The sequence below is a fragment of the Panthera uncia genome, chromosome X (assembly GCF_023721935.1).
Source record: "Panthera uncia isolate 11264 chromosome X, Puncia_PCG_1.0, whole genome shotgun sequence".
NCBI classification, from domain to species: Eukaryota; Metazoa; Chordata; class Mammalia; order Carnivora; family Felidae; genus Panthera; species Panthera uncia.
In genome coordinates, this window is record NC_064817.1 from 51,495,864 (window position 1) to 51,515,705 (window position 19,842).

Below are 19,842 nucleotides of genomic sequence, written 5' to 3' on the forward strand. Positions count from 1 at the left end.
CATAGTAAAGATGTCAGTTCTCTACCCAAAAAGGCTTATAGGTTTCATGAAATTCTCATGAAAATTCCAGCAAGGATATTTGGAAACATAGACAAGTTCATTCTAAAATTTACATGGCAAGACAAAAGACCTAGAATGGGTAAAACAATGTTGAAAAGAAGAATAAATGTTGGGATCACTTTAACTCACATTAAGACATATAATGTAGCGATAGTAATCGTTAGAGTACGGTATTGGTGCGTGCATAAGACACATAGATCAGTGGAATAGAATATAGAATATAGAAATAGACTCACACAAGTATGACAAACTAAAAAAAGATGCAAAAATCATTACACAAATGGTCCTGGAGCAATTGAACATCCATAGATATAATAAAAGAATCTGAACCTAAGTCTAAAAACATACATAAATATCTCAAAGAAATCATAGGTGTAAATGTAAAAAACAAAGATATAAAACTTTTAGGAAAAAAAATAGGTGAAAATCTTCAGGATTTAGGGCTATGCAAAAAGTTCTTAGTCTTGACACCAACAGCAGGATTCATAAAAGGAAAACCTGATAAAATGGACCTCATCAAAATCACAAAATTTTGATCTGTGAAATTCCTTTTGAGGATGATGAAAACAAACTAGAAACTAGGAGAAAATATTTGCAAACCACATATTCAATAAAGAACTAGTAGGGGCGCCTGGGTGGCTCAGTCGGTTGGGCGTCCGACTTCGGCTCAGGTCATGATCTCACGGTTCGTGAGTTCGAGCCCCGCGTGGGGCTCTGTGCTGACAGCTCAGAGCCTGGAGCCTGTTTCAGATTCTGTGTCTCCCTCTCTCTCTCTGCCCCTTCCCTGATCATGCTGTGTCTCTCTCCGTCTCAAAAATAAATAAACATTAAAAAATTAAAAAAAAAAGAACTAGTAGCTATAATATATAAAGACGTCTCAAAACTCAACAGTGAAAATAAAATACAAAACACTAAAACAATCATATTAGAAAATGGGCAAAAGGCAATCATTTTACTAAAAGGAATACACAAGTGGCAAATAATCAAAATGTTTCATGCCACTAGCCATTAACAAATGCAAATTAAACTCATGAGTCATCACTATACACCTATCAAAATGGCAAAATAAAAACCCATTGACAATACAAACTTCTGGTGACAATAAGGAGAAACTGGATCAAACATATATAGTTTGTGGGAATATAAAATGCTACAGTTACTCTGGAAAACAGTTTAGCAGTTTATCATAAAATAAACATTCACTTACTATATAATCTACCAATTGTACTCCTGCGTCTTTATTCCATAGAAATGAAAACTTATGTTCACATAAACATATAGATGAATGTTCATAACAACCTTATTTGTAGAGCCAAAAATTAAAAAAACAAAAACTATATATGTGCTTCAACAAGTGAATGGTTAAACAAACTGTGGTACATCCATACAGTTGAATACTCCTTGACAATAAAAACTAGTAATACATGCAATGATTTGCATGAATCTCCAGAGAATTATGCTGACTGAAAAAAGCCAATCTCAAAAGGTCACACATGATGATTACACTTATATAACATTCCTAAAATGATAAAATTATGAAAATGGAGAACTGATTGGTGATTTCCAGACATTAGGAACAGGATGGGGATGGGGGCTAGAAAGAGGAAGGTGGGTATAGTTATAAAAGGGCTACAGGAGGGATACTTGTGGTGATAGAACTATTCTGTATCTTGACTGTATTAATGCCAATATCCTGGTTGTGATAGTGTACTATAGTTTTGCAAAATGTTAACATTGGGGAACTGAGTAAATGGAATATGAGATCTCTATTATTTCTTAAAACTTAATGTTAACCTACAGTTATCTTAAAGTAAGAAATTTAATTAAAAATATAGAGTAACAACAAAAATTTAGTTACCTAAAGAAAAAAATCTAACAAAAATATAAAAGACCATTATTTTAAAAATGTTCTTTATTTTATTTTAATTTTGTTAAAGTACATTGCAACTTTATTAAAAAGCATTGCAGAAAATGTCAATATTAACCATATTCATCGTGACAGGTGGTCATTGCTATTAAAGTTGAAGTCAAAATTCTCATAAAGTATGTCAAATCTACACAATCTACCTATAGATTAAATGTAATTCTTATAAAACTCCACCCAGCTATTTATAGAAGTTCACAGCTGATTACAAAACTTCACATAGAGAAATAACTAACTGAGAATAACCAAGATATGCTGACAAAGTATAAACTGGAGATATTAAGACATTTTAATAGGTGATGGAAATAATCCAGTATGAAATAGCATGAAAAGGAAAGAGATTACTGCAAATGGGATTTCTTAAGAAGTTTAAAGTAGATGAAATACAGAGTGCATGTGGAGAGGTTAATTTCTATCCAATATAGTTTCAGAAGGAAAGGCAAAGTGTGTGGGTAGAAGGGCAGGCAGGTTAGTCAGTTTGGTGGTGGGATGAAGAGAGGTGAGATATGATATGAGGATGAGGTCGTTGGATGTTTGAGAACAAAGTTCTGATCACATTTGTGTGTGTGCCCTCAGTACTCAGGAATCACTATAAGAGCAGAGGCAAAGCATGATCCATCTTGGAAGCAATTTAGTATAATAGTATGAAACTTACTGGTTGTGTGACCTTCAGGAAGTCATTTACCTCTCTAGGCCTCAGTTTCTTCACTTTAAAAATGGCAATAAAATGTATGTCTCCTCACAGACTGTTTTACAGGTTACAGGAGACTATGTATGTTGTGGTGCTTAAAGTGGTGCCTGGCACATAGAAAGCACTCAATTATTAGTAACTATTTGGCACAGAGCTGGTCTTTAGAGAACAACTGAATAAATTAGATACCCTCAAGATCTCCAGCTAGAACTGCCCTTAAAGCAAGACAGGCTTGAGCTACAAGGCCCTGACTGCCAGTAAAACTGTCCACAAAAGGTGAATGAGCCTGAAGCTCACTTTCTCCTACTCTGGGGCAGTGGGTTTTGATTCCAACAGTTCCGAGAATATTGCTGAGCATGCTCAATCACAGGGTCCAGAAAACTGAAGAATTCAGGTCATGTCTCAAGCTCAAAAGGAAGTGTTAATACAAGGATGATATAAAGAAGTTTGAGTCAGTTTTGTGAAGACATTATCTGAGACTTGACTAATGTCAGACAGCACTTGATCTCTCAGATACTTAGATGCATACCCTTTTGACACTCTATTCAATAGGCCAACCAGAAGATACTTCTAATCAGAAGCTCTTTTGAGAGTGACAACTACCCAACTTGGATTGACTGTAATTATTCTCACTTGATGGATGAATTGCCCTATGATTATATAGGGGGAAAGACAGGTGTATATAGAGGGAAAGACAGGTATTACCCTGGTTTAAGGGCAGAGGAGGGAGAGAAATAGATGTGTGAAAGGGAAGTAAGATTCAGATGAATGAGAAGAGAAATTTCAATGTCTGCAAAAAGTCACTCAACTCTCAGCCCCTTCAACAAGAAAGTCAATGCACTGGGCTCTGCTGATAACTGAGTACCTGGTTTGTAACTGAACTAGGTGAGTAAAGCCTATTACAGCTCAGACCAGAAATTTGGCCTGCTGAATGAACCTCAACTTTCTCTTGTTCTACATGTCACTGGTCAAATGGAAGGATTATACCATAAGTGGATACAAGGGGGAAAGAAGTAGAATAGGAACTCTGCTGTTCTTCAGCATGATGTGTAAGGTTCTCAATGTGATATAGTCCATGGGAAAGGAAAAAAAAAGAAAAAGTGGATAGGAAGATGAGATGGCTCTAAGGCAATCCAAAAGTGTGAGGGCTTACTATATACCAGGTATTTTGCCTACTTTACCTCATTTAGTCTACAATGACCATATAATGTAGGCATTATTAACCTTATTTTATAACTGAGGAAGTTGAGATTCAAAAAAGGGAAGGATCTAACCAAGATCACAGAAGAAATGACAAAGGTGGGATATGTTTCTCAGAATACCCATTGATATTTCAATAAATAAGTTACTCTGCTTTCTTGGGCATCAATTCTCTCCTCTAAAATGTATAGCATATAATGTTTTATAGGTAAAGTATGGTAATATGCCATTTCCTGGACCTATAAAAACAACCCTGGGAGATCAGTACTATTAACATACCCTTTTTACACTTAAGGAAACCAAGGATAATACAGGCTAAATAACCAATCAGTATAGCTCCTCTATAAAGCTAGTCACTGGCAGCCAGTGGATAGATTTTCTTGCCCATTTAAATTTAATAAGTTTTTCACAAATCCTTTAACTCTAACAATCTATGAATCTATGAGCTGTATGATTTTGAGCAAATTTCTTCCCTTTCCTGGGCCTATTTTCCCATCTGAAAGGGATAAATTGGATTAGTTTCTAAAAGGTTTGTGTACTCTGCCTTAGATTTTAAGGTCCAACCATAAATAGCTCAGGTCAAATGGAAATTATGTTCAAAATCTAGATTACCGAAGTGAGGGAGTTGAAGTATATTTTACTTGTATAAATATGGTGATATTTTTAGCCACAAGTGTCATTTAGGGCCTTAGATTCTTGGGAAGAACAAATCCCTGAATTTGAACTCTTAGATAAGTTAGTTTCAGAAAATTCTCTATTTCCTTGTAGGTCATACTGATATTACTGGTAGCACATGAGGCCATGGAAGAGGTACAGGACCAGGAGTCAGGAGGCTTTAGATGAATCAATTCCTGTCACTGTGAAATAGGTGGTTGTGTACCCGGGTATTGAGCATGCTGTCATTGAAAAAGATGGTTTTTAATGTTTTCCTAGCAAAAATGTTTCATGACTCGAAAGACTGTTGGTCCATATTCATTGAGATTTGGAGACTGGAACCAAAACTAGAATCTGATGAGAATGTCATTGATTCCACAGAATTAGGATCCTAGACACTTCCTTCTTGAGAGAAGACTGTAACTTGTATGAAACACATGGGAGACATTAAAGAGATTCTGCTCTGAATTCTTTAGACCAAGAAGAGAGTGAACACATTTGAAGGAATGACTCACTTACATTTTTATTAAAAATACCCAGAAAGACAGAAATTCAAACTATTGTAACTATTCTGGGACAATGCAGCTGCTCAGGACTTTGTGCTTATCTGTCTGAGCCAGGAGTGTTTGTTCCAGCAAGGAAGGACGCTGATACATATAAAAGCCACGGGAGATGCACTGCCATTCTTTCTGGCAAACTGTGTTGCCAAGATCAATTCCATTCCATGAGAAATTGTGTAAAGTTCAACAGGACATTATTCCATAGACCTGTCAGCATCTGAAACTACTAACAACAATTAGGATTTTTCTCTAGTCACCTAACGATCATTTAGTTACAAAGGACTAGATTTATATTTTCTTTCTTCCATTTAGCTACCCTTCTGTTTCTTTTTCTTTTCATCACCACTGCTTCTCCTAACTTTCTCATCTCCTTTTCTTTACTTTTGTACTTTAATTTTCTTTATTATTTGTCTTTTGAAAAGTTTTTATTTAAATTTCATTTAGTTAACATACAGTATATTAGTTTCAGGTGTACAATATAGCGACTCAACACTTCCATACAACACCTGGTGCTCATCACAACAAGTGTACTCCTTAATTCCCATTACCCATTCACCCATTCCCCAACCCACCTCTTCTCTGGTAACCATCTGTTTGCTCTCTATAGTTCAGAGTCAAGTTTTTGCTTTGTCTCTTTCTTTTTTCCTTTGCTCATTTGTTTTGTTTCTTAAATTCCACATATGAGTGAAATCATATGGTATTTTTCTTTCTCTGACTGGCTTTTTCACTTAACATAATAGTCTCTAGCTCCATCCACATCATTGCAAATGTCAATATTCCTTTTTTCTATGGCTGAGTAATATTCCATTGTATTTGTATACCACATCTTTATTCATGCCTTCTTCTTCTCTTCTGTTTCCTCCCTTTCTTTCATATTTTCCTCTCTTTCATATCCTCTCTTCTCTTTATTCTATTTTCTCTTACTCCATTTTATCTTCATTTGTTCTCTTATTTCTTACCTAATTACCAGTGACGCCAAGAAAGAAACTTGCCTATGGCCATTTTCCTCTTTCCAAGAGATTGAAACTCCAACCAAACATATGTAAAAAAAAATCCACATGACAAAAAAAAGGCCCAAGAAGCCATCCCAGGTATTCCCCACCAGATTCCAGTCATTGCACACCTACTAGCCATCTCCTTACTTCCCCATGTATTTCCTTATTCTCTCATTGCTTGATATCTACTCACTACATGGTTGCTGTTATTATCAAAAACTATAATTGGGAGCTAGCTGTGTTTAACCTCTATACCAGATTAATACTCAGGTCCCTTCCACAAGGTAATTTATAGGCCATGACAGATAACACTTGATACAAATAGTTGACAGGACACAAAATGCTAAAATGTCAGAGCAGACCATGAATTATACATCTCTCAAGTTATGGTATTGGAAATTAGGGCAATATCTTGCAGCAATCAGAGGCCAGATCAGGTGGGGCCTGGTAGACTTTAATATATACTTAGGATGATGTTTTAACTGCAATGGGCAGCCCCTTATCATTCACATGACCTTCAGAAAGGGGCTGGGTCTCATTTGTTTCTGTAATATTAACATCAAGTACAGGCCTCTCTCTAGTGAATAAGTATTGATTGACTTCCAGATTAGGTCACAATCCTACATTATACCTCTAGAAACTTCTCTGTTCAAATGTAAAATGGAGTTGATAACAAGTACCCCCTCATATAGTTAATGTGAGAATTAAATGAGATAATCTATATAAAGTATGGCCCACAATGTCTATAATATGTATTATCTAGCCCTTTACAGAAAAAATTTACCCACCCCTGGCCTAAAATAGTGCCTACAACATGGTGGGCCCCCAATAAATGTTTTATGTTTGACATATAAAAAAGTGTTATATATAAGGAACATAGTAATATTGTAATAACATTGTATGGTAAAAAAGAAAGTACTATGTTGTCTAGCTATTATTACTATTAGCACATATATCCCCAGAGATGGTAGCTCAACTGTAGTTTTTCTAAATAATCCAAAGATTATACACAGTATGGATGAGTGAGTGTCAGGCCTGTCTTGACTCTGGCCCTACTCCAAAATAAGGTTTCTCAGCCTCAGCACTATTGATATTTTTGGCCATATAATTCTTTGTTGTGTGTGAGAGGGTAGGAGGTGAGAAGTTTGCCTTGAGTATTGTAGGATGTTTAGTAGCATCTTTGCTCTCTATTCACTAGACAGTAGTAACACTCCCTCCCCACGTATGACAACTGAAAGTATATTCAGGCATTGATAGATATAGCCTGGCATGGCAAAATTTTCCCATTAAGAACTACTGATCTAAAGGGATTCCAAAATACAAGGCAATGTGTTAGCGAATTTGAACTCACAGGAGACACAGGGTAGCTGATATCTTCATTTAGGTCCTGGTTGCTTAATTCTGGATGAGGAGGAGGGGGAAAGGGAGATAGAGAGTTTTTAGTTTGAATCTAAATTGGAATTCAGACAGATGTAGCATATCTGGTGAACTAGTGGACAGTCCTGACAGAAAATTATGTGCAAGAGGGTCAAGAGTCAAGATGAAGTTCTCCTCAAATCAGACATTCTGAAGGAAGAAGGTGACAGGTTTGAAGAGCTTATGAAAGAGCTCTTTTGCTACAAACTGAATGATTAAGAGCTCAGTAGTGATAATTGGGGGCATCTCTGATAAAGTAGAGTGAAAGTGAAGGAAAAGTGCTTTCTTCTTTGACATAGGCCTCCGGATAGTTTTGGCATAATGAGGGCACCAGTGGTGTTGTACGTGGAGGGGAGGGGGCTGTAGGACTAGGTATAACAGAGGTAGTGAAGAGGAAGAGTCGATATAAATACATGTGAAATATGTGAGAGCCCTGGAAATATTTAAAGAATATGTGGGGTCAAGAATCAGTTAGGGGTGCCTGGGTGGCTAAGTCGGTTAAGCTCTGACTTCAGCTCAGGTCATGATCTCACATTCATGAGTTCAAGCCCTGTGTCAGGGCTCTGTGCTGACAGCTCTGAGCCTGGAGCTTGCTTCAGATTCTGTGTCTCCCTCACTCTCTGCCCCTCCCCCGCTTGCACGCATGCGCTCTTTCTCTCTCTCTCTCTGAAAAAATAAACATTTTTTTAAAAGAATCAGTTAAATCTATAATCCTATATTCTTCATGTGCCCATATTTAATTCCACAAGTTTGTGAGGCCTAAAGAAATCCAGGACCTTGGCAGATATTGATCAGTACACATTTGTTTAATGGATTAACAAGTGGATGGGTCTCCAGATGACGAGCATCAGAACACATCAATATGAATACTTTAACGACAGGAGATCTTGCTTCCAATTCCCCTATTTAGCCTTGTGTAAATTATTTCCCTTCACTTGACTTCAGTTTCCTCATTCTAGGTTGGACTAGATAACCTTTAAGATTTCTTCTAGCTATGACATTTCTAGGCACCAATGATTTTACACACCATTGTGGGTCAGTAAAAACCATTCATTTCTCTTCTAGAACTTTCTCACTAAACCAAAGATGCTATAGTATAGAAGCATAGACAGATCCTTAGGACTCATCTAGCCCCTTGTCCACAGTCTGGAGGCAGATGAGTTTCTATAACATAACCTCACTTTTCTCTAAGCTACTTTTACAGGCAAAATAACTGCAGGTCTTCCATTTTACACATACGATCTAATTGAGCACTCTTTTCCTGCTGCTTAAAGACTTTCTCATCTTCCTTTAACCTCAGCCACAAACTCTGTATAAGATTAAAGATATTTTCCAAAGTCTTTTATAAGCTCTCTCTTCTTCAGGTCAAATACTTCAACACTTAGTCTCCCTAAAGTTCCATTTCCCAGCCTGTCAGTCATATTCATTCTTCCCTGCATGCTTTTAAGTACTGGCCTGGGAATCAGAAAATCAAGGGCTAAATTCTGGCTCTTCTACTAATTTTCTGTGCTATCATGGACAGGTTATTTAAACTTTTGGCCACAATTACCTCAACTGCAATGTGAGGCTAATAATTTCTATGCTGCATATGGATTGCAAGAGAGCTTTACCTATCTAAAGGAAATAAAATAGTGAAGCAATATTTAAATCATAACTTTGAAAGCATAATAAAGATGCAAAGAATATGTCATTTCTAAGAACTGACCATAAAAATTCCAACAACAATACAATTAATCTGAAATTTAGAAACAAACTGTGGTACGTCCATATAATGGAATGCTTTCCAAATGTTAATGAAAATTAAATGCATTTTGTTAAGTGAAAAACAGACTACTCCTTGGAATATTCCTTTGTAGGACATTCTGAAAAATGTAAAATTATAGAAATGGAAAATAGATCAGTGGTTATCAGAGGTCAGGAGTAGAAGGAGAGGTTGACTTCATAGGTGCAACACAAGAGGATTTTTAGAGTGATGGAAGTGTTCTGTATGGAATTGTGATAGTAGACACCCAGCTTTATGTAACTTCCAAAACCCATAGAATTGATATTTCTTTTTTTTTTTTATTTTTTTTTTATTTTTTTATTTTTTTTATTTTTGGGACAGAGAGAGACAGAGCATGAACGGGGGAGGGGCAGAGAGAGAGGGAGACACAGGATTGGAAACAGGCTCCAGGCTCCGAGCCATCAGCCCAGAGCCTGACGCGGGGCTCGAACTCACGGACCGCGAGATCGTGACCTGGCTGAAGTCGGACGCTTAACCGACTGCGCCACCCAGGCGCCCCTAGAATTGATATTTCTAATCGAGACAAGATGATGGCATAAACTTGTCTCTCCATTCCTCTTCCCACTGAGTACAGATGTAAATCCTGGAAATAAGAGGAAAAAAATGTTAAAAGGTAGAAAGAGGAAGGAAAACTGATTAGGGACCTTAATATTGGAGGAAAATATATCAACAAAATATCTTACTATTTCCCACACAGTGGAAGGTCTAGCATTTCTTTACTCCAAATCTAGTAATAGAAAGTGGTTCAGGTAGGTATATCCCTCCCCCATGTTGAAGGAATTCTTGCCTAATATACTAGGCAAAAGAAATAAATTGGAAGCCCAGCTAACAATAAGGAAGTATTCTCCCTGCGAGCAATGAAGGAGTATTTTTTCTACCTGCTAGGTCTGAGATATTCCTTTCCTTCCCAAAGACACATGAAGACTCTTCCTTCACACAAAGAGCACCCAGAGACTGTGGGTACCATCAGAGGTGATCTCATCACAAGTGCTAAGTCAGGAAGTACTCTCCTTTTCTATAGGTCCTGAATTCCCCTCCTCCACCTACAGACACAAAACCAGGGGCAAAATCACAGGGTATAATGGCACAAAAATCAATCTCATCCAGGGAAATTCTCTTGTCTACCCCTATCTGACTCCTCTCACGTACCCAGAGATATGAGTGCTAGTGTGTGTGTGGGGGGGGGGATGTCATCTGCAAGAGATATCATACCAAAAATAGTGGCTCTAACTCAGAAAAGCTCTCTGTTATCCAAAGGCAGGAGGTAGCTGTACAGTAAGTTTCTAGCCTAGAAAGTATGCTTTCTTCCCAAAGGAAGGAGACTCTTTCTCACACTTAGAAGCATAAGTGTGTGGAAACACTTTCTACCTTATAAAACAGCATCATTGGGGACCAGTAGAAGCCCCACAACTATGAGATTAACCAAGCAGACTAGAATATAAATATAAATATAAATATAAATATAAATATAAAGTTTCAGAAAATTAGAATGTCATTGGACCATAGCCCACAAAAGTAGGCCAGGATTTGTATTCTATACTATATTATACTATACTCTACTATACTATACTATACTTGATTGCCTACTAAAATAAAAGATATATATAGGACCCAGAGTGTCCTAATATAATAAACAAATGTCCCAGATGCCAGAAAAAAATTACCCATTATAAAAAGAAGCAGGGGGGCGCCTGGGTGGCTCAGTCGGTTAAGCGTCCGACTTCAGCTCAGGTCACGATCTTGCGGTCCGTGAGTTAGAGCCCCGCGTCGGGTTCTGGGCTGATGGCTCAGAGCCTGGAGCCTGCTTCTGACTCTGTGTCTCCCTCTCTCTCTGCCCCTCCCCTGTTCATGTTCTGTCTCTCTCTGTCTCAAAAATAAATAAACGTTAAAAAAATTTTAAAAAGAAGCAGAAAAATTACAATTTGAATGGCAAAGATAATCAACTGACACTAACACTGAGAGGATCAGATGCTGCAATGACTTGACAAGGATTTTAAATCAGGCATCATAAAACACTTCAGCAAGCAATTACAAATTATCTTGAAACAAATTAAAAAATAGAAAACATCAACAAGTAGATAGAAGTTCAAAAATATCCAGTTGTAAATTACAGAACTAAAATATACAGTAACTGAAAATTTTTATAAAGTCATTGCATGTACTCAATAGTGTAGTGGACACAAGAGAGAATAGAATCAATGAACTTGAGGACAGAACAATAGAATGTATAAAATCTGAACTACAGAGAAAATAATAGACTAAAAATATAATAAACAGATCTTCAATAATCAGTGGGAGAATAACAAAATATCCAGCATTCATATAATCAGAGTCTTGAAAGGAAAGGAGAAAGAGGGGGGCTGAAAGAGAATTTGGAGAAACAATTGCTGAAAAATACCCAAATTTAAAGAATATACCTACAGATTCAAGCAACTAAGCAAACTCAAAACAGGATAAACTCAAAGATACTAATGCCTAGATGTATCATAATTAAACTTCTGAAAAGGAAAGACAAAAAAAAGTAGTGAAAGGAACCAAAAAGAAAGGACAACACCTGTAAAAGAACATTATTGAATGACAGTAGCTTTCTTATTAGAAATTATGAAAGTCAAAAGAAGGTAGCACAAATACTGAAAGAAAAGAACTGACAACTGTGAATTCTGTAACCAGGAAAACTTTGCTTCAGAAATGAAGAAGAAATAAAGACGTCCTCAGATAAAGGAAAACTAAAAGAATTTGAAATTATTTTAGCAAACCTCTAAAGAAATGTTAAAATAATTTTTTAAACAGACAAACAAAAAATAAATTATAAAAGGAGAAATCTTGAAACCAAAAGAAGTAAAAAAGAACAATGGGAAGAGCAAAACTATGGGGAAGTACAAGAAACTATACTTCCCATTATAATTTTCTAAATCACTTGTTATTAAAACAAAAAAATCATAACATCATCTTAGAATCAAAATAATTATTTTAAAAATGGGTATGGTAAAATGACCTTGAGGGAAGTAAGGTTTCCACATTTTACTCAAAGTGGTGACAACTTGACTCTAGCAAACTGTGCTAAGTCATATATATTTTAATACCCAGAATAATCATTAACAAAACTATAAAAAGCAAAACACTAAAAATATTATAAATAAATGACTGGAATCTTAAAAAATGTTGAAGTAACTCATAAGAGAGTAAGAAAAGAAAAAGAGAAAACAAAGAAAAAACTGGGAAACTGAAGCCTAACATAACAATGATAACCTTAAATGTAAAAATCGTCTAAATAAACCTAGTAAAAGAGATTCGTAGTGGATTAAAAGCATGATTCAACGATATTCTGTTCATTCATGATCAGGGATAAATAAATCAAAACTACAATGAAATATCACTTCATACCTGTCAGAATAGCTAAAATCAATAACACTAGAAACAACAGATGTTGGTGAGGATTCAGAGAAAGGGGAACCCTCCTTCACTGTAGGTGGGAATAGAAACTGATACAGCCACTCCAGAAAACAGTATGGAAGTTCCTTAAAAAGTTAAAAATAGAACTACCCTACAATCCAGAAATTGCACTACTAGGTATTTATTTAAAGGATACAAAAATACTAATTCAAAGGGATACATGCACCCCAATGTTTATAGCAGCATTCTCTACAATAGCCACATTACAGAAAAAGTCCAAATGTCCATCAACTGATGAATGGGTAAAGAAGATGTGGTATATATATATATATATATATATATATATATATACATATATACACAATGGAATGTTACTAAGCCATAAAACAGAATGAAAAGAAGAAAACAGAATGAAATCTTGCCATTTGCAATGACATGGATGCAGCTAGAGAGTATTATTCTAAGTGAAATAAATCAATCAGTGAAAGGCAAATACCATATGATTTCACTCACATGTGGAATTTAAGAACCAAAACAAATAGTCATGGGGGAAAAAAGGAGGCAAACCAAAAAACAGACACTTAACTATAGAGAACAAACTGATGGTTACCAGAGAGGAGGTGGGGAGGAGGGATAGGTTAAATAGGTAAGAGGTATTAAGAAGTGTACTTGTAATAAGCACTGGGTGTTGTATGTAAGTGTTCATTAAATTGTACAACTGAAACTGATATTATACTGGAGTTGACTAACTTGAATTTAAATAAAATGTTTAAAATCTTATTTTAAGTTTTTATTTATTTATTCTGAGAGAGAAAGAGAGCATGAGCAGGGTAGAGATGCGGGGGTGGGGGGGGAGGAGAGAGAATCCCAGTGCAGAGAGAGGGGAGAGAACAGCCAGTGCCAAGCCCAATGCAGGGCTCAAACTCATGAACCATGAGATCACGACTTGAGCAGAAATCATGACTGAGCCACGCAGGCACCCCTTAAATAAAATCTTTTAAAAAATAAAAGAAGCTCACTCCAAATTCAACAAAATAGATATGCCATGAATGTCTAACAGCGCAATCCATAATGGAAAAATAACTTATGGATTACATCAAAAATTTTAAACTTTTGTTCTGTGAAAGCCCATGGAAAGTCGATAAAAAGATATGCTACAAGGATACATAAAAAATTGCAAACTACATATCCATAAAAGGACTAGTATATTGATTATATAGTCAACACTCAAAATTCAACAGTACAAAACAAAAACAAAAACCTTAAACAATCCAATTAGAAAATAGGAAAAAGACAGAAGCAGTCATATTACTGAAGAGGACATACAAATGGCACATAAGAAGAGGAAAAGATGTTCAACATCATTAGCCAGAAGGGAAATTTAAATTAAAACCACAATGGAATATCACTATACACTTTCTCAGAATAGTTAAAATAAAAAAGTTGTGACATCAAATGCTGATGAGGATGAAGATAAACTAGATGATTCATGCATTTCTGATGGGAATGTAAAATGTTTCAACCAAAATAGTTTAGAACTTTCTTAAGAAACAAAACATCACTCTCCCAATGTGCATAGACCTTGCACTTGTACGGTGGGTTTGTGGTATCCCTGCTTGAGCAGATGTTTAGATCCCAAATCATAATTCTCAATGTCTGAGTAGTAGTTTATTGTGATGCTTTAGACCATGAGTTCAGCTAAAAATGAAGCTAGAAGATGAGTTTCCCATACACCTAGATGTCTATCCATGGCAAGAGGACACCCCAAGCCACCTAGTTATTTAAAGTGATGGTGGAGAAAACCAAGTCTTCATGATGAAGAAATGTAATATAAGATCTTCAGTTGGATACTGAAATAGAAAAGGGACATTAATAGAAAAACTAGAGAAACCCTTTAAGTTTCTAATTAAGTTAGCAGTATTGGACCACTGTGAATTCTTTAGTTTTGATTATTTACTGCAGTAATAAAAGGTTTTTTTTTTAATGTTTATTTATTTTTGACAGAGAGAGAGAGAGACAGAGCATGAGCGGGGAAGGGGCAGAGAGACAGAGGGAGACACAGAATCTGAAACAGGCTCCAGGCTCTGAGCTGTCAGCACAGAGCCCGATGCGGGGCTCGAACTCACAGATGGCGAGATCATGACCTGAGCTGGAGTCGGACACTCAGTCGACTGAGCCACCCAGGTGCCCCTAAAAGGTTTTAACATTAGGAAAAGCTAAGAGAAACACATACATGTGAACATCTTTGTAACTCTTCTATAAATTTAAATTTATTTCAAAACATAATGTTTTTAAAAGTTAACTTGGGGAGCTTGGGAAGATGGCAGAGTAGGAAGACCTTGAGCTTACCCCACTCCACATTACAACTAGATATCATCCACATCCAAGTCAATAAAGATCTTCAGATCTGGAGAATGATCTGAAGACAGGAAGAACAAACTGCAAAACTAAAAAAAAAAGAGAAGCTTCATCTGAAATGTTGGGAAGGTCAGAAAGGTGGAGGGAAGCTGCCCCCAGGAGGGAGGGGTTTGTGCAAGCAAAGAAGGCAGAGAAACAGGCCCTCCCACTAGGGAGCTCACACCTGCAAGACTAATCCCCCATAACATTTGGATTTAAAAAACAAAAGGGCTGAATTCCTTGAGTTTGTAAAATCAGTGGGACTTGGAGCCTGGAGCTTTAAAAGTCAGCTGACTCAGCACTGGGCAAGCCTGGAGGGTGAATGATAGCTGGGTCACCACCCTTAAAGAGACAGCAGCCTGCTTGGAGAGGCAACATAAAAACAGCAGTTTGCACAAAGCCAGGGGGAAACAGGAGACAAATTTGTTCATACTGATTTTGGACCATGTTGGGAGACTTTTCCAAAAACAAGGGAGATAAAAGGTGTCATTTTCCTTCCCTGCCTCCAGCATTAATACAGAAACATCTGCAAGAGGTGGTGCTGCACAGACACTTGCTACCTAACCTGCTAGCAGTGTGCCATGCCTACAACTTCTCCTGAGGACTTTTCCACTCCAAGCCTGCTTGCCTTAGCTCTGGGCTCAGAGCAAATTTTGTTAAAGGTATTCATGTACTGTGCCCAGCCACAGGATGCACAGCTGCTGCAATTCAGCACACCCAACCACCATACATAGCCCAGCTGTACACCCCCAGCCACCTTCATGCACCTGGCCCAGCTATGCCCTGTCATCATTGTGCACCATGCCCAGCCTCAAACCCCAAGCCACCCAGGCACACAGCCCCCAACCACCACAGCCCTTTGGGTGATCCATCATAGGAATAGTGGCCCAGCACAAATTTTGCTAACATAGTCGCCTGCCTCACAAAATCCCCTGGTGTGCACACAACCTTAGAGTTGGCCTGCCTTGGTCCCACTAACACCACAGGTAACTAACACAGCCCACAAAAAGCACAGAGTCAGTTGTAGACAATTGCACTGAAAGGAAAAGTGACTCAGAAACAACAGCAGGACATTAGCAACACACATAGGATATATGCTACTGAAAAGCCAGGTTTTGGTGAATAGGGGACACTGCACTGCAGGGCACTCCAGGATCTTTTCTTCATAAAGTCACTACTTTCAAGAGCAAAAGACATAGATGACTTTCTTAACACAGAGAAACAGACACAGAAAGCCAGACAAAAATAAGAGACAGATAAATTTACCCCAAATGAAAGAACAGGACAAGGCCATAGCCAGAGATCTAAGTGAAACATATATAAGTAACATGCCCGATGAAGAATTTAAAGCAACAATCATAAGGAAACTCACTAGACTTGAGAAAAAAGTGGAACACATGAAAGAGACCCTTAACACAGAGATAAGGAATAATGTAGCTTAGATAAAAGGCTCAAAAAACAGTGAAAAACACATTTGATGGAATGAACAGCAGGATGGAAGGAGCAGAGAAATGAATTAGTGAACTAGACACAGAGTAATGGAAAGTGATCAAGGTGAACAAAAGAGAGAAAAAAAGAATTATGCAAAATAAGAATGGACTTGGGGAACTCAGTGACTCACTCAGATGTAACAATATATGTATTATAGGAGTCCCAGAAGAAGAAGAGAGAAAAAGGAACTGAAAATTTAGTTTAAGAAATAATATCTGAAAACTTGCCTAACCTGGGGAAGGAAACAGACATCCAGATCCAGGAGGCACAGAGAACTCCCATCAAAATCAACAAAAGCAAATCTACACCAAGACATTTTAATTAAGGTGTCAAAATATAATGATAAAGAAAAAAAATTAAAGCATAAATACAAAAGAAGACAGTAACTTAGAAGGGAAATCTATAAGGGTAGCAGGAGATTTTTCAACAGAAACTTGCCAAGCCAGAAGGGAATGCCATGATATATTCAGAGTGCTAAATGGGAAAAAACTACAGCCGAGAATACTCTATCTAGAAAGTCTGTCATTCAGAATAGGAGAGACAAAGAATTTTCCAGAGAAATAAAACCTAAAGGAGTTCTTGACCACTAAACCAGCCCAGCAAAAAATAATAAAGAGGATACTTTGAGTTGAAAGGAGACACCAAAAGTGACAGTATGAAGTTAGATAACACAAAAACAATAAAAATGAATGTTTCTGTAAAATAAGTCAAGGAACTCACAAAATAAAAGAATGGAAAATATGACACCATAGGAAAAGCTAGAAGGAGAAGGATGTAGAGAGAACAAGAAGGAAGAACAGAAAATGACATCCACGGATTATAGTACCTACAGCCAAGCTGCAGCCCAGCAGGGCTACGGTGCTTAAACTGCCCAGCTCACCCAATATATATACTGACTGCTGAAACATATGGGCAGTAAAGTTATGGAACCTATGGACAGCTCGCTGATGTCATCTATACCCAGGCTCAGACTACTGTGACATATGCCAGACCACATATGCAACTTCTTATGGACAGTGTCCCACTGGTTATATTACTCCAACTGCCCCCCCAGGCATAGTCAGCCTGTCCAGGGTTATGGCACTGGTGTTTAGGATAACACCTCTGTTATGGTCACTACCACCCAGACCTTCTATGCAGCTCAGTCTGCATATGGCACTCAGCCTGCTTACCCAGCCTATGAGCAGCAGCCAGAAACCACACTTGCAGGATTGTAGCAAACCTGCTAAAACTAGTCAACCTCAATATAGCACAACCATCCCAGCCTAGGATATGAACAGAGAAGCTACAGTTATCCCAGGTACCTGGGAGCTACCCAGGCAGCCAGTCATGGCACCACCATCTTATCCTCCTACCAGATATTCCTCTACACAGCCAACTAGTTATGAGAATAGCAGTTACTCTCAGCAGAACACGTATGGGCTGCAAGCAGATATGGACAGCAGGGTAGCTATGGTCAACAAAGCAGCTGTGGGCATCAGTCAGCCACTAGTTAACTACTGCTAAACTGGACCCTACAGTCAGTCTTAAAGTCAATATAGCCAACAGACCATCAGCTAAGGGCAGCAGAGTTCATTTCAATAGTACCACCCCAGTAGCATGGGTGTTTATAGGCAGGAGCCTGGAGAGTTTTCTGGACCAGGAGAGAACCAGACCATGAGTGGCCCTGATAGCTAGGGCAGGGTAAGAGAGTGATTTGATTATGGAGGCATAAGCAGAGGCAGACAGAGAAGAGAACATGGTGGAATGAATGTGCTGGACAGCAAGATGTCTTCAAAAAGCCTATGGACCCATGGAGGAAGGACAAGACCTTGATCTAGGCCCACTAGTAGATACAGATGTAGACTCTGATAATAGTGCAATTTTTCTGCAAGTTTTAAATGACAATGTGACTCTAGATGATCTGGCAAACTTATTTAAGTAGGTGTGGAGTTGTTAAGATGAATAAGGAAACCAGACAACCCATGATCCATATCTACTTGGACAAGGAAACAGGAAAGCCCAAAGCAATGCTACAGTATCCTACAAAGACCCACCAACTAGTGAGGAAATGTAAGGTTTCTCTTGCTCAGCAGAAACCTCCCATGAACAGCATGCAGGGTGGCATGCCTCTCTTGAGGGTAGAGGGACGCTGCTGCCACTCTGGGGAGGTCCGCAGGGCCCAGAAGGTCCTGAGGGCCCCATGGATAGCATGGGAGGCTGTGGAAGAAACAGAGGTGGCTTTCCTCCAAGAAGGCCCCAGGATTCTCAGACCCATCCAGAGGAGGAAACGTCCAGCACCATGCTGGAGACTGGCAGTTTTCCAATCTGGGTGTAAAAACCAGAACATTACCTGGAGAACAGGATTCAACCAATGTAAGGTCCTAAAGACTGAAGGCTTCCTTCTACCATCCTTTCCACTTCCAGGTAGCAACCATGGCACAGGCAGCCCTGGTGGCATGACTGGGAGGAATATGTGGCTTCATTGACCATGGTGGTCCAGGTGGAATGTTCAGAGGTGGCCAAGATGGCCAGGACATGGACTGAAGTGGGTTTGGTGCAGGAACATGAGGTGGCCCTGGTGGACCCATGGACCTTTGCTGGAACAGATGTGAAGAAGAAGAGGTGGGCATGGAGGACCTGGAAAAATGGAAAAAGGCAAGCAATATCAGAAACACAGAAACAGACCCTACAGAGACCCTGCAGAGCTGCATTGACTGTAAGACTTATTTTTTTAAACAGAAAATGTTTTAAATTTATGATGGCCACAACATTATGATTATTCCTTGTCTATACTTTAGTATTTTTCACCATTTGTGAAGAAACATTAAAGTAAGTTAAATAATAGTATGCAAAGTTTCCCCCCCTTCTTTTAAAGATAGTTGTTTAAGACTAAACAATGGGAACCCCTGTGAGCATGCTCAGTATCATTGTGGAGAACCAAGAGGGCATCTAACTGTAACAATGTTAATGGTTGTCGTGTTTTTTTTTTTTACATAAAATTCCAAACGTTCATTAAAAAAAAATATGATAACATACACCTAAAACATGCAGAGAAGAAGAATAAATAGGTTCAAACTTAAATGACCATTAATGTAGACTGCTATGTGCAGAAGAAGCTATATACAAATCTAATGGTGCCCAGAAACCAAAGCCACTAATAAATATGCAAAGAATAAACAGAAAGAAATCCAAATATATCACTAAAGAAAACCAGGAAACAAAAACAAAGAATCCAAGAAAATCTTCAGCAGCAATTACAACACAAACAACAAAATGTAAATAAGCACATATCTATC

At 37.9% G+C, this 19,842-nt stretch overlaps 1 pseudogene; it reads left to right on the top strand.

The window, feature by feature from the left end:
• Positions 1-17,367: 17,367 nt before the first annotated feature.
• LOC125931316 (RNA-binding protein EWS-like) lies at positions 17,368-19,260 on the top strand (annotated as a pseudogene).
• The last annotated feature ends 582 nt before the right edge of the window (positions 19,261-19,842 follow it).